The sequence below is a fragment of the Mirounga leonina genome, unplaced genomic scaffold, assembly GCF_011800145.1.
Source record: "Mirounga leonina isolate KUSES-001 unplaced genomic scaffold, KU_Mleo_1.0 Mir_94, whole genome shotgun sequence".
Lineage (NCBI taxonomy): Eukaryota > Metazoa > Chordata > Mammalia > Carnivora > Phocidae > Mirounga > Mirounga leonina.
In genome coordinates, this window is record NW_023270855.1 from 39,846,694 (window position 1) to 39,863,706 (window position 17,013).

The following is a 17,013-nucleotide window of genomic DNA, read 5'->3' on the forward strand; positions in this document are numbered from 1 at the left end:
ATTCTGAAGAATGTTCCATCTTCAGTTGAGAAGAATGTATATCCTGCTGCTGGTGGATAAAATGTTCTATGTCTGTGAGGTTCATTTGGTCTAAAGTACAGTTCAAGTCCAGTGCTTCTTTGTTAATTTTCTCTCCAGATAAAAATGTTCTGTCTATGTCTGTGAGGTTCATTTGGTCTAAAGTACAGTTCAAGTCCAATGTTTCTTTGTTGATTTTCTCTCCAGATAATCTATCTACTGAAGTCTCCCACTACTATTGTATTATCTAATTCTCCCTTCAAACCTGTGTTTAATATATCTATTATATATTAATATATCAGTTTCTGATGCACCTTTATGAATGACTGTTAGATCTTCTGGATGGGTTGATCCCTTTATCATTATATAAATGACCTTCTTCATCTCTAGTTATAGTTTTTGTCTTAAAGCCTATTTTACCCAGTGTAAGTATAGCTACCTGTGCTCTCCTTTGGTTTCCACTTGCATGAAATATTTTTTTCTATCCCTTTACTTTCAACCTACATGTACCCTTAAAGCTGGAGTAAGTCTCTTATAGGTGGCATGAAAATAGTTGAGCCTTATTTTTTAATCAATCCAGCCACATTAGGCCTGTTGATTAGAAAATTCAATCCATTTACATTTAAAGTAATGACTGATAGGTAAAGACTTACTAATGCTATCTTATTGTTTCCAGTTCTTTTATACTTGCCTTGTTCCTTTCATCTCTTGCTGCCTTCCTTTGTGAACTGATGATTTTCCAGTGGTATGCTTTGATTCCGATATCTTTCATCTTCCATATTTCTGCTGTAGATTTTTGCTTTGTGGTTACCATGGTTTTATGTAACACATCTTCTAACAGTCTATTTTATACTGATAACAACTTAACTTTAATCACATACAAAAACTCTACCCTTTTATTCTCCCCTGCTTTGTTTTTGATGTCACAATTTACCCGTATTTATATTTTATATTTTAAAATTATTATAGCTATTTTTAATACTTTCATCTTTTAATACTAGAGTTAATATACCATCATATTATAGTATTAGAGTATACTAAATCTGACTATACAATTACCTTTATCAGTATGTTTTATATTTTCATGTTCCTAATTAGTGTCCTTTCATTTCAGCTTGAAGAACTCCTTTTAGCATTTTGTAAGGCAGGTCTAGAGGTAAATTCCCTCAGCTTTTATTTAGCTGGGAAAGTTTATATCCCTCCTTCATTTCTGAAGAACAGCTCTGCTAGGTAAAGTATTCTTGGTTGGCAGGTTTTTTTTTTTCCTTTCACCACTTGGAATATATTATCCTACTCTTTTATGGCCTGTAATATTTTTGCTGAGAAATACACTGATAGTCTAATGGGGGAGGGGGTTACCTTATAAGTTACAAACTTTGTTTCTCTTGCTTTTAAAATCTTTCCTTGTCTGTGACTTTGACAATTTTATTATAATGTGTCTTGAAGGGATTTCTTCATGTTCAGTTTGGCTGGTGACCTATGAACACTATGAACTTAGATGTCCAAATTTCTCCCTAGATTTGGAAAGTTCTTAGCCATTATTTCTTTAAATAGGCTTCCTGCCCCCTTTTCCCCATCTTCTCCTTTTAGAACGCCAATGATTCACAAATTGGTCCACCTATCATGAAGGCTTTCTTCACTCTTCCTCATTTTTTTCTTCTTTTCCAGTCAGGTTTCCTCTGACTGTAAAATTTCAAAGTTCCTGTCTTTAATTTCACTGATTCTTTCTTCTGCTTGATTAAGCCTATTGTTGATGTGCTCTACTGCATTTTTTCCCCATTTCATTCATTGAATTCTTCAACTCCAGAATTTCTGTTTGGTCCTTTTCATTATTCCTAACACTGTGATAAATTTTTTATATTGTTAATGTACTGTTTTCCCAATTTCACTGAACTGTATTTCAGTGTTTTCTTTTTAGCTCATTAAATTTCCTTAAAACAGCTTTTTTGAATTCTTTATCAGATAAATTGTAGATCTCCATGTCTTTGGATTCAGTTAGTGGAAGATTATTGTGGTCCTTTGGTGTCATATGTTTTCCTGGTTTTTCTTTTTCTTTTCTTTTTTTATTTAAATTCAATTAGCTTCCTTGGTTTTTCATGTTTCATGGAGTCTTGTGTTATGGTCTTCACATTTGAAGTAGCAGTCACCTCCTCCAGTCTTTACTAATTGCCATCAAGGTAGAAATACCTTCCATGTTCCTCTTAGAGATTCTGCAAATTTCTCAACCTTCCATGAACCTGCTCCATGCTTCTTGCTCACTTTTGTGGCAGAATTCTTCAGCATGAATGCCTTCTATTGATTCTACAATGCACCAGGCTAGTGCTGACAGCCTCTCTTTTGTCTTCCCAAAGGTGGCACTATAACTCGTTTGTGGTCTCTGCACTGCAGATTCTGCCTGCTTTCCATGTGTATTCATGAACAGTCTTCCAAAGCTTGCTCTTGCCACCACCTTAATGGGTATGCACAGTGAGCCAGCTACAGCATGGGGGATAGGGGGTAGTGTGAGGCACACAAAACTGGATGCTGATAGGCCAGTGGGGGGATCCATGGGTGGGGCTTTCCCAGCAGTTAATGGGTGGGCTTCTTGATAGAGTCTGCTGTATAGTAGGTTCTGTGTCTCTTTAATGCCACCAAAAAATCCTATGTGCCATTTTGCCAAACTCTTTCTACCTCTCAGTCATGGAACTCCCAATTTAGTACTCTGGAGAGGACAAGACAGAAATGAGACTCTCTGGGCATCTGCAGAGCTGGAGAAGCTGGATGCTCACTCACATGCTCTCTCTTGCCCTCACAGGAGAAATCATGGGCCTAAAAAGATTTCCTCTGGCCTTTGTCTATGCTACCCTGTGGTAAAGTTGATGCAGGTAAAGTGAAATTTTTCCTATTACCCACTCCAATGTATCCAAACTCTTACTTTCTGCTCCAACAAACTGCTGGGTCTTCACCTATAGAAACCTAGACATCCACAAAGGTTCTCTCATCCAAGTATGATTGTCTTCAGAAGCTCCAAAATGACAAAAGGGTCACTTCAGGGTACACAGCTGGGACTGAGATCTGTCTGCCTATTACCCAATGCACAGGTAAGTGAGACTTCTCCTGGGACCCTTGTTGTATGCAGAATGCTACAGGTCCCCCAAAACACTTTTGTTTGTGGATGGATACAGAATATTTGTTTTTGAAAGTGAGAACAAAAACTAGGGACATCTTATGGCACCATGATGCTGACATCAAGTATACCAGTAACACATTTTATATATTCGCCCATAATAAAAGATAACCTATGCCAATGGGGAATCCTAATACAGGAAAATATGGACTTAAAATAGAATAAAACACACAACTGCATGCAATCAAAACTAAATGAAGACAACCCATTATCTATAAAGGAAGAATAGCAAAGAGTTAAAAAGGCATAGGATTAGCATATGCTTCCAGGAAGATGAATGAGACATACTTTTCACTATTCCTTCTGCTAAGTACAATGAAAAACTGTGGACATATATGTAATATATACACAAATATATGTATATATATTTCACACATACATCATCATACATAAAGCATAGATATATCATCATATATAAAAAAACTCTAGAAATAAATATTTTTTAAAAAATAGGAAAATTCTGAAAGGTAGAGAGAAAAAGGCAGACCAACTAGGGACCCTGAGATGCAAGAAAGAACACAGTGGTGAATTCCCTAGACTTTCTTTTACCTTATACACATCTGCTATTTGAAGCTGAAAAGGCTAGAAACCAAGAAATACCAACAGGCACAGACAAAAAAGACTGTTCTCTCTAGCTTAAGAACCAGGAAAGAGTCAGCCTGTCAACAAAGAAAACACCTTAGTAATAACCAATATATTGCTTCCAAACATGACCAAAAAAGAAAGAAAGAAAAAAAGCTATGGCCCAACTCTCACCCACACAAGCAAGGCTAACTGGACAGATTGGACTTTCATCTTCACTGGACTATAACTAACACATTCAAACCTTGCACTGGTATAGTGGCTGAAAAGGCCTACTTGGGAGTCAAGACTTTCTACCCAAGTGGGCAATAACAAACCACCACCACTGAGTAGCAGTGGAGACTACCTGAACTTCTACCCCTAACCAGCATTAATGAGATGACTCCATCACTCCCCTATGGTGTCCGAAGAGGCCTAAGAGAGAGTGGGGGCTTTCACCACTGTTCAGCAGTAACAAGGCCACCACCCTCCTCCTGGTGGTATCAGAGGCCACATGGGGAACAGCAGAAGGCTCTACAATGCTTTCCAGCCAATGAATAATCAGTGGAAGACTACTAGAAAGCTAGAATTCCTACACCTATTCAACAGTAACAAGGAGCCTGCACCATTCAGTGTCAACAGAGGCTGAGTGGGAAACATGGACCTCAACCCCCACTTGGCACTAATGAGGCAAATCCTGTCCTTCCCCTACAGTAGCACTGTCACAAAAGCCAGATAAAACAAAAGGTTTAAATAAAAGTAGTATCTCGTAACATAATACCCAAAGGTCCAGGTCTTGTCATACCAAGAACCAGGAAGATCTTAAATTGAATGGGAAAAAAAAAAACAATACATGCCAACACCAAGAAAATAAAGATGTTAGAATTATCTGACATATTTTAAAGGAGCCATCATAAAAACGTTTCAGTGGGTAATTACAAATATGTGTGAAACAAGAAAAAGAAGACAGTCTCAGCAAAGAAACAAAATATTTCAACAAAGAAACAGAAGATGCTGGATGGGGTTAACAGTAGAATGGAGGGGACAGAGGAAAGAAGCAGTGAGCCATAAATCAGAAAAATTTAAAATGACAAACACTGACTGATATTGTGATACAATAATACATATTTCTTCATCCCCAAATCCCTGACACAAGAGTTTCTAAAACTCTTGGGATTTCTGGATAAGAAGAATAGGAAAAGCATCAACTTTATTATTCATGATAAGCCACTTTCAACTGTACTGGGGTTTATGCTAATGAATTGACCCCTGGTGGGCCCCCAGACAGCTTCAGAATGGGAGATGCCAGGGGAACCATGTGATTAGAGGGTTGGAAATTTCAGCTCCACTCTCCAACCCCAGGGAGGGGAGAAGGGCTAGAGAATGAGTTAATCACCAAGGGCCAATGATTTAATAAATCATGCCTTCATAATGTAACTCCCATAAAAACAAATGGGGTTTGGAGAGCTTCCAGGGTAATGAACACGAAGTTGCTGTGTGAGGCTGAAATGCCAAAAAGGGGCATAGAGGCTCCATGTCCTGGTCCATATACCTTGCCCTAAGCATCTTTTCTATTTGGCCGTTCCTAAGTTGGATCCTTTATGATAAACTGAAAATGGTAATTTAAGTTGTTTTCCTGAGTTCTGTGAGCTGTTCTAGCAAATTATCAAACATGAGAAGGGGACATGGAAACCCTCAATTTATAACTGGTTGATCAGAAGTATAAGAAGTCCAGGACTTGAGATTGGCATCTGAAGTGAAGGTGGTCTTGTGGGACTGAGCCCTTAACATGGGAGGTCTAACAGTGGGTATTCAGACAGTTGTAGAATCGGTTGTTGGTGTGGAAAACTCCACATTTTTTATGTCAGAAGTGTTGAGAGACTAAACAATAAAGAGAAAATAGACTGAAAAAAAATGAAGAGAGACTCAGGGGCCTATATGACTATGGCAACAACAACAAAATATCTAACATTCTTGACATCAAGTCCTGGGAGGAGAGAAGAAAAACGCAAGGGCAAGGCTTAGAATGTACATGAATAGGATAAATCCTAGTGAGAATATGGAGCAACGGAACTCTCATCCATTGCTGGTGAGAATGCAAAATGGTACAGCCACATTGGAAGAGAGTCTGGCAGTTTCTAATAAAACTAACATACTCTTACCATACAACCTAGCAATTGCACTCCTTGGTAATTACCAAGTGAGCTGAAAACTTATGTCCACACAAAAACCTGCACACAAATGTTTTTATAATTGCTTTATTTGTAAATGTCAAAACTTGGAAGCAACCAAGATGTCCCTCAGTAGATGAATGAATAAACAACCTATAGTCCATCCAGATAATGGAATATTATTCAGCAATACAAAGAAATGAGCTGCCAGGGTGCCTGGCTGGCTCCCTCGGTAGAGTGTGCGACTCTTGATCTCAGGGCTGTGGGTTCAAGCTCCACATGGGTACAGAAATACTTTTAAAAAAATAAAATCTTAAAAAAAAAAAAAGAAATGAGCTATCAAGCCACGAAAAGACATGGAGGAATCTTAACTGCATGTTGCTGAGTGAAAGAAGCCAATCTGAAAAGGCTACAATCTATATGATCCCAACTAAATGGCATTCTTTAAGAGGCAGTAAAAAGATCAGTGGTTGCCAAGACTCTAAGAGAATGAGGAAAGGAATAAATAGGTGGAGAATGGGGTATTTTTAGGGCAATCAAATTATTCTTATGACACTGCAGTGATAGATACATAATGTTACGCATTTGTCAAAACCATAAAACTATACAACACAAAGAGTGTACCCTAATGTAAACTATAAATAATATTAATAGTACATAAATACTGGTTCACCAAATATAACAAACATAACCACACTAATGTAGAATGTGAATAGGAGAAGAAACTGGGAGAGGCTCCTTCTACTTTTTGTACAACTCTTCTGTAAACCTAAAAGTGTTCTAAAAAATAAAGTCTAATAAAATTTAAAATTAAAAAAATGAGGGCGCCTGGGTGGCTCAGTTGGTTAAGCGACTGCCTTCGGCTCAGGTCATGATCTCAGGGTCCTGGGATCAAGCCCCGCATCAGGCTCCCTGCTCCACGGGAAGCCTGCTTCTCCCTCTCCCACTCCCCCTGCTTGTGTTCCTTCCCTCGCTGTGTCTCTCTCTGTCAAATAAATAAATAATAAATAAAATTTTTAAAATGACAAAAAACTTCCCAAATTTGGCAAAAGACAAGCCAACATGCTGAAGAAGCTGAGCAAACCCCAAACAGGATAATCCAAAAGAAACATGTATAAAAACACAACACAGTTACATTTCTAAATACTAGAGGCAAAAAAAAAAAAAATCTTAAAAGTAGCGTAGCAAGAGAAAACAATACCTTACCTCTAGTGAAAAAAAAATATTTAAATGACAGTGAATTTTTCACTAAAATCAGAGAGAACCAGCATCACTACTCACAATGGCCAAAGGTGGAAAAAACTCAAGTCTCCATCAACTGATAAGTGGACAAACATACCGTGATATGTCTATACAGTGGGATGTTATTCAGCCAGAAAAGCAGTTAAGTACTGATACATGCCACATCAATAATGAATCTTGAAAACATTATACTGAGTAAAAGAAGACAGTCACAAAAGGTCACATATTATGTGATTTCACTTATATGAAATATCCAGAATAGGCAAATCCACACAGACAGTAGTTGTCAAGGGCTGGGGGACAGGAGAATAGGTATAAGGTTTCATGTTTGGGGTGATGAAAAGATTTTGGAATTGGATAGCGGTAATGTATGAATATACTAAAAGTCAACATGGAGGGGTACCTGGATGGCTCAGATGGTTAAGTGTCCGATTCTTAATTTGGCTCAGGTCATGATCTTAGTGTCAAGCTCCACGCTTAGCAGGGAGTCTGCTTGAGATTCTCTCTCTCTCTCTCCCTCTGCCCCTCCCTTCTGCATTCACACTCTCTCTCAAATAAATAAATTCTTTAAAAAAAAAAAAAATACAGCTTCTGCTTCCGGGTCGGAGCCATGGCAGTGGCAAATTCAAGCCCTGTCAATCCCATGGTGTTCTTTGATGTCAGCATTGGTGGCCAGGAAGTGGGCCGCATGAAGACCGAGCTCTATGCATATGTTGTGCCTAAGAGGCAGAGAATTTTAGGCAGTTCTGCGCTGGAGAATTCAGAAAAGATGGGGTTCTGATAGGATACAAAGGGAGCACCTTCCACAGGGTCATAAAGGATTTCATCATCCAGGGTGGGGATTTTGTTAATGGAGATGGTACTGGAGTTGCCAGTATTTAATGGGGGCCATTTGCAGATGAAAATTTTAAACTTAGACACTCAGCTCCAGGCCTGCTTTCCATGGCAAACAGTGGTCCCAGTACAAATGGCTGCCAGTTCTTCATCACCTATTCTAAATGTTTTTGGCTGATGGGAAGCACTTAGTGTTTCGAAAAATCACTGATGGACTTCTAGTGATGCAAAAGATTGAGAATGTTCCCACAGGCCCCAAAAGTAAGCCCAAGCTGCCTGTGGTGATCTCACAGCGTGGGGAAATATAGTCCAGGGCAAGACTGATCAGGCCTTCCCTTGCTCTGGGTGACGCTCTTGAGTAAGATAATCCGGATTGGCCCCTGTGTTTGCTCCCCTGCCTGCTGTGGCCCTTTTTGATCAAGAGACCTTGGAAATGTCATAGATTAAGAACCCAAGATTTTCCATTTAAGTTTTCAATTGTAAATAAAATTTTGTTTTGTTTGGGGAAAAAAAAACTTATTACAAAAATAACGACATAGACAAAAAAAGAAGTCAAAGCATGAAAAAACAGGTTATGCAAAAATTAATGGAAAGAAAGTAAGAGTTAGTATTAGATAAAGAAGACTCCAGAACAAAGAAAATTATCAGATACAAAAAGTGACATTATATAATGACACAAAGTCAACCACCAAGAAAACATAGCAATCATAAATCTATATGCACTAAACAACAGAATATATTGAAGTGAAACTCACAGAAATAAAAAAAGACAAATAAAAATAAATTCACAATTAGAAACTTACAGAACAACTAAATAGAAAAAGAGCAATGATAAAGAACTCAACACCACCATCGACCAATAGGATCTAGTGATCTAGTTCTATGAATACAGAACACTCCACTCAACAAAAGCAGATATACATTCTTTTCAAGTGCCCACAGGACATATACCAAGATAAATCATATCCTGGGCAAAACCACAAATGTCAACAAATTTAAAACAATCAAAATCATAAACAGAATGTTCTCTTAACCACAGTGAAATCGAACTGGAAATCAATCACATAAAAATAACATAAGAAAAATCTGCAAATGCTTGGATATAAAACAACATATTTCTAAATAATCCATGCATCAAAGAGGACTTTTCAGAGTAAATAAAAAAATTACACTGAACTGAATTAAAATGACAAAACAATATATCAAAATTCGAGGACACAGATAAAGAAATGCTGAAAGGGAAATTACTGGCATTAAATGCATATATTATTTTTTATTGTTTCAAGTCTTTATTTAAATTCTAGTTAGTTAACATATAGTGTAATATTGGTTTCAGAAGAGTAATTTAGTGATTCCTCACTTACATATAACACTCAGTGCTCATCACCCCTCCTTGATATCCATCAACCATTTAGCCCATCCCCTGCCTACCTCCCCTCATCAACCCTCAGTTTGTTCTCTATAGTTACAAGTCTCTTATGGTTTGCATCACTGTTTTTTTTTCCTTTACCCTATGTTCATCAGTTTTGCTTCTTAAATTCCACATATGAGTCAGAATGGCTAAAATTAACAACACAGGAAACAACAGATGTTGGCAAGGATATGGAGAAAGGGGAATCCTCTTACACTGTTTTTGGGAATGCAAACTGGTGCGGCCACTCTGCAAAACAGTATGGAAGTTCCTCAAAAAGTTAAAAATAGAACTACCCTACGATCCAGTAGTTGCACTAACTAGGTAATTACCCAAAGGATACAAAACTACTGATTCAAAGGGATACATACACCCTAATGTTTATGCAGCATTATCAACAATAGCCAAATTAGGGAAAGAGCCCAAATGTTCATCAGCTAGAAACAGATAAATATGTGAGGGCACTTGGGTAGCTCAGTTGGTTAAGCTTAAGCATCCGACTCTTGGTTTTGGCTCAGGTCATAATCTCAGGGTTGTGAGATTAAGCCCTGCGTCGACTCCATACTCAGTATGGAGTCTGCTTGTCCCTCCCCTTCCCAAATGACCCTTCCCTTCCCCCCCTCGTATGCACGCACAAACATTCTCTAATAAAATCTTGAAAAAAAAAAAAGATGTGGTATATGTATATATATATAATGGCATATTACTCAGCCATCAAAAAGAATGAAATCTTGTCATTTACAACAACATGGATGGAACTAGAGTGTATTATGCTAAGTGAAATAAGCCAGTCAGAGAAAGACAGATGCATATGTTATTAAAAAGGAAAACTGCATGGGCCACCTGGCTCAGTCAATAGAGCATGCGACTCTTGATCTTAGGGTTGTGAGTTCAAGCCCCATGTTCGTCATGGAGCCTACTTAAAAAAATAAATAATTTTTTTTTAAACTTTAAAAATAAAATAAAAAGGGAAATTGCAAATCAATAATCTAAGCTCTCTCTTCAAGAAATTAGAAGAGCAAAATAAAACCAAAGCAAGCAGAAAGAACAAAAAGAGTAGAAATCAACAAAATTTAAAACAAGAAAAACAATAGAGAAAATATAAAGCTCGTCTTTGGAAAGATCAATAGAACTGATTAGGGGTGCCTGGGTGTCTCAGTCAGTTAAGTGTCTGCCTTCAGCTCAGGTCATAATCTCAGGGTCCTGGGATGGAGCCCCAAGTCAGGCTCCCTGCTCAGCGGGGAGTCTGCCTCTCCATCTCCCTCTGCCACTCCCCTGCTTGTGTTCTCTCTCTGTCAAATAAATAAAATCTTTTTTTAAAAAACAGAACTGAAAGGGGAAAGATGGCGGAGGAGTAGGGGACCCTATTTCAACTGGTCCCTGGAATTGAGCTGGATAACTACCAGACCACTCTGAGCACCCACGAAACCAGCCTGAGATGTAAGAAGATCTGGATCTCTATAAACAGAATATCCCAGGCAGTTGGTTTTGAGGTACGAAGCGGAGAGCCGTGATCCTGCGGGCAGATATCGGAGGATAAACGGCGGCGGGAGGGTACCTGGACATGGGGAAACTACACCGCTGGTGAGTGACAGCCTTGTGTGCTGCGGTCAGGGCACAGACTCACAGGCTGGTAGCATCGGGAAAGAACTTTAGGGCAGCTCCTGGGGTGGAAAACCAGACCGGCGGGGTCGCGCGCACGCAAACCGCAGCCTCCCTGGAAAGAAACCGGAGTGAGGGTCACGTGCAGGCGAACTGCAGCCTCTGAGACGGAAACCCGGTGTGCTGGGGTCCCGCCGGTGAACTGCAACCCCTGGGGGTGGAAACCCCAAGCGGCAGAGTCGCGCTCGCAAATTGGGAACGGCTGGCGGTTTTAGAAACACAAAGGGCAGAGACGTGCCCCGACCTGGAGGCAGGACTGGGAGCGCTGCGGAGGGGCCCAAAACCCAGGACGATGCAGTTTATAGCAACACGGACAGAAACGGAGATGGTGTGGCCTGGAGAGCTCACTGAAGAACAGACTGTGGTCTCTCTGCTCTGAGGGAGAGGGTTGGAAACAGTCTCTTCTGCTCCGACTCGTGGAAGAGATGTGGAAAGCCACCAGGGAAAGGCGCCAGAGAACAAAAGCCCCAAAGACTGATTCCCACTGAGCCCATCCCCTGCCACAGGGGCGCAGGGCAACTCCGCCCAAACAGGGTTGCCTTAGAAACAGCACGGCAGGCCCCTCCCGCAGAAGACAGGCTGGGAAAAAAAGAGGCCAGCAACCCTAAGGTCCCAAGAAAACAGGTGCAACTTGCTTGGGTTCTGGTCAATAATTTGGACTCTATATATTCCCTCAAACACCCATCAACAGAAAGACTAGGAGGAGGAGCCCCCAAAACAGAAAAGAATCAGAGATTATGACTTATGCTGCAGATTTACAAATGGATGCAGACATAACCAAGATGTCGGAGATGGAATTCAGGCTAGCAATTGTGAAGACAATGGCTAGAACGGAGAAATCAATTAATGGCAACATAGAGTCTCTAAGGGCAGAAATAAAAGGGGAATTGGCAGAACTTAAAAATGCTATCAATGAGATCCAATCCAATCTAGATCATCTAACAGCTAGGGTAACTGAGACAGAAGAGAGAATAAGCAATCTAGAAGAGAATAAAATAGATAAAAAGGGAAAAGAAGAGATCAGGGAAAAACAACTCAGAATCCATGAAAATAGAATCAGAGAAATAAGTGACACCATGAGGCATTCCAATGTCAGAATAATTGGAATCCCGGAGGGAGTGAAGAGAGAGAGAGAGAGGGCTAGAAGATGTATTTGAGAAAATGGTAGCTAAGAACTTCCCTAATCTGGAGAATGAAACAAACATTCGAGTCCTGGAGGCAGAGAGGACCCATCCCAAGATCAAGGAAAACAGGCCAACCACCCCGGCATGTAATTGTAAAACTTGCAAATCTTACAACCAAGGAAACCATCCTAAGGGCAGTTAGGGGGAAGAGATTCCTTACGTACAGAGGGAGGAACAACAGAATAACTTCAGACCTATCCAGAGAGACCTGGCAAGCCAGAAAGGCCTGGCAAGACATATTCAGGGTACTAAATGAGAAGAACATGCAGCCAAGAATACTTTATCCGGCAAGGCTTTCATTTAGAATGGATGGAGAGATGCAGAGCTTCCACGACCGGCAGAAGCTGAAAGAATATGTGACCACTAAGCCGGCCCTGCAAGAAATATTAAGGGGGGTTCTATAAAAGGAGAAAGACCCAAGAGTGATCTACAACAGACATTTACAGGGACAATCTATAAAAACAACGTCTTCTCAGGCAACATGATGACAATTAATTCATATCTTTCAACAATCACTCTCAACGTGAATGGCCTAAACGCTCCCATAAAATGGCACAGGGTTGCAGATTGGATAGAAAGACAGGACCCATCCATATGCTGTCTACAAGAGACTCATTTTGAACCTAAAGATACATCCAGACTGAAAGTGAAGGGATGGAGATCCATCTTCCATGCCAGCGGACCTCAAAAGAAAGCTGGGGTAGCAATTCTTATATCAGACAAATTAGATTTTAAACTAAAGTCTGTAATAAGAGACACAGAAGGACACTATATCATTCTTAAAGGGTCTATCCAACAAGAAGATCTAACAATTGTAAATATCTATGCCCCCAACATGGGAGCAGCCATCTACATAAGCCAACTGTTAACCAAAATAAAGAGTCATATTGATAACAATACGTTAATTGTAGGAGACCTCAAGACTCCACTCTCAGCAATGGACAGATCATCTAAGCAGAAAATCAACAAGGAAACAAGAGCTTTGAATGATACCCTGGACCAGATGGACCTCATAGATATTTACAGAACATTCCACCCTAAAACAACAGAATACTCATTCTTCTCGAGCGCACAGGGAACTTTCTCCAGAATAGACCATATACTGGGTCACAAATCAGGTCTCAACCGATACCAAAAGACTGAGATTATTCCCTGCATATTCTCAGACCACAATGCTCACTGGAACTCAATCACAAGAAAAATTCGGCAGAAATTCAAACACTTGGAAGCTAAAGACCACTCTGCTCAAGAATGTTTGGGTCAACCAAGAAATCAAAGAAGAACTTAAACAATTCATGGAAATCAATGAGAACGAAAACACATCAGTCCAAAACCTATGGGATACTGCAAAGGCAGTCCTAAGGGGAAAATATATAGCCATCCAAGCCTCACTCAAAAAAATAGAAAAATCCCTAATTCACCAATTAACTCTACACCTTAAAGAACTAGAGAAAAAGCAACAAACGACGCCTAAGCCACGCATTAGAAGAGAAATAATTAAAATTAGAGCAGAAATCAATGAATTAGAAACCAGAAACACAGTAGATCAGATCAACAAAACTAGAAGTTGGTTCTTTGAGAGAATTAATAAGATTCATAAACCACTGGCCAGACTTATCCAAAAAAAAAAGAGAAGGACCCTAATTAATAAAATTATGAATGAAAGGGGAGAGATCACGATTAACACCAAGGAAATAGAAACAATTATTAGAAATTATTATCAACAACTGTATGCCAATAAACTGAGCAATCTGGATGAAATGGAGGCCTTCCTGGAAACCTATAAGCTGCCAAGACTGAAACAGGAAGAAACTGACAACCTGAATAGGCCAATAACCAGTAACGACATTGAAGCAGTGATCAAAAACCTCCCAAAAACCAAGAATCCAGGGCCTGATGGATTCCCTGGGGAATTCTACCAAACATTCAAAGAAGAAATAATACCTATTCTACTGAAGCTGTTTCAAAAAATAGAAACAGAAGGAAAACTTCCAAACTCATCCTATGAGGCCAGCATTACCTTAATCCCCAAACCAGGTAAAGACCCCATCAAAAAGGAGAATTTCAGACCGATATCCCTGATGAATATGGATTCCAAAACCCTCAACAAAATCCTAGCTAATATGATTTTAAAAGGATCATCCACCACGACCAAGTGGGATTTATCCCCGGGATGCAAGGGTGGTTCAACATTCGCAAATCAATCAATGTGATAGAACACATTAATAAGTGGAGGGAGAAGAACCATATGGTCCTCTCAATTGATGCAGAAAAAGCATTTGAGAAAATACAACATCCTTTCCTGATTAAAACTCTCTAGAGTATAGGGATAGAGGGAACATTACTCAAGCTCGGAAAATCCATCTATGAAAAACACACAGCGAATATCATCAATGGGGAAAAGCTGAGAGCCTTTCCCTTAAGATCAGGAACACATCAAGGGTGCCCACTCTCACCACTGTTGTTCAACATAGTACCAGAAGTCCTAGCAACAGCAATCAGACAACAAAAAGAAATAAAAGGTATTCAAATTGGCAAAGAAAAAGTCAAACTCTCTCTTTTCACAGACGACATGATACTTTATGTGGAAAACCCAAAAGACTCCACCCCCAAATTATTAGAACTCATCCAGCAATTCATAATGTGGCAGGATACAAAATCAATGCACAGAAATCAGTTGCTTTCTTATACAATAACAACGCAACTGTAGAAAGAGAAGTTAAAGAAACGATTCCATTTACAATAGCACCAAAAACCGTAAGATACCTCAGAATAAACCTAACCAAAGAGGTAAAGGATCTATACTCTAGGAACTACAAAAACTCATGAAAGAAATTGAAGAAGACACAAAAAGATGGAAAAATATTCCATGCTCATGGATCAGAAGAATAAACATTGTTAAAATGTCTATGCTACCCAGAGCAATCTATACCTTCAATGCCATCCCGATCAAAATTCCAATGACATTTTTCAAAGTGCTGGAACAAACAATACTAAAATTTGTATGGAATCAGAAAAGACCCCGAATCGCCAAGGAGATGTTGAAAAAGAAAAACAAAGCTGGGGGCATCACGTTGCCTGATTTCAAGCTATATTACAAATCAATGATCACCAAGACAGCATGGTACTGGCACAAAAACAGACATACAGACCAATGGAACAGAACAGAGAACCCACATATGGACCCTCAACTCTACGGTCAAATAATCTTTGACAAAGCAGGAAAAAATATGCAATGGAAAAAAGACAGTCTCTTCAATAAATGGTGCTGGGAAAATTGGACAGTCACATGCAGAAGAATGAAACTCGACCATTCTCTAACACCACTCACAAAGATAAACTCAAAGTGGATGAAAGACCTCAATGTGAGACAGGAATCCATCAAAATCCTAGAGGAGAACAAAGGCAGTAACCTCTTTGACATTGGCGACAGCAACTTCATTCAAGATAAATTTCCAAAAGCTAGTGAAACAAAAGCAAAAATGAACTTTTGGAACTTCATCAAGATAAAAAGCTTCTGCACAGCAAAGGAAACAGTCAACAAAACAAAGAGACAACACACAGAACGGGAGAAGATATTTGCAAATGACACTACAGATAAAGGGCTGGTATCCAAGATGTATAAAGAACTTCTCAAACTCAACACCCAAAAAAACAAATAATCAAGTCAAACAGTGGGCAGAAGATATGAAAAGACACTTTTCTGAAGACATACAAATGGCTAAGAGACACATGAAAAAATGTTCATCATTTTTAGCCATCAGGGAAATCCAAATCAAAACCACACTGAGATACCACCTTACACCAGTTAGAATGGCCAAAATGGACAGGGAAAGAAACAACAAATGTTGGAGAGGTTGTGGAGAAAGGGGAACCCTCTTACACTGTTGGTGGGAATGCAAGTTGGTACAGCCACTTTGGAAAACAGTGTGGAGGTGCCTCAAAAATTTAAAAATAGAGCTACCCTATTACCCAGCAATTGCACTACTGGGTATTTACCCTAAAGACACAGATGTAGTGAAAAGAAGGGCCATATGCACCCCAATGTTCATAGCAGCAGTGTCCGCAATAGCCAAACTGTGGAAAGAGCCGACATGCCCTTCAACAGATGAATGGATAAAGAAGATGTGGTCCATATATACAATGGAATATTACTCAGCCATCAGAAAAGATGAATACCCAACTTTTACATCAACATGGATGGGACTGGAGGAGATTATGCTAAGCGAAATAAGTCAAGCAGAGAAAGTCAATTATCATATGGTTTCACTTACTTGTGGAACATGAGGAATAACATGAAGGACATTAGGAGAAGGAAGGGAAAAATGGGGGGGAGGATTGGAGGGAGAGATGAACCATGAGAGACTATGGACCTGAGAAACAAACAGGGTTCTAGAGTGGAGGGGGGAGGGGGGATTGGCTAGCCTGGTGATGGGTATTAAGGAGGGCACGTACTGCATGGAGCACTTGGTGTTATACGAAAACAATGGATCGTGGATCACTACATCAAAAACTAATGATGTATTGTATGGTGACTAACATAATAAAATAAAAATAAAAACTAAAAAAAAAAAAATTGACTAATTTCTACCAAGACTAACAAAGGAAAAAACAGATAAGACACAAGTTATCAATATCAGGAATGAAACAGGATATTACACATTCATTAAAAGGATATTAAAGGAATATTTCAAAAGCTGTATCCAAATAAATAGATGACATACATGAAACTGACCAGTTCCATAGCCCAGTGATGGGTATTAA

General features: G+C 39.4%; 1 protein-coding gene and 1 pseudogene across 1 annotated transcript in view; one reads left to right on the forward strand and one right to left on the reverse strand.

The window, feature by feature from the left end:
• DOCK3 (dedicator of cytokinesis 3) overlaps positions 1 to 17,013 on the reverse strand; it is a 477,354-nt gene that overhangs the window by 364,345 nt on the left and 95,996 nt on the right. The gene's annotated exons all lie outside the window — the stretch shown is intronic.
• Positions 7,769 to 8,347, forward strand: LOC118005384 (annotated as a pseudogene).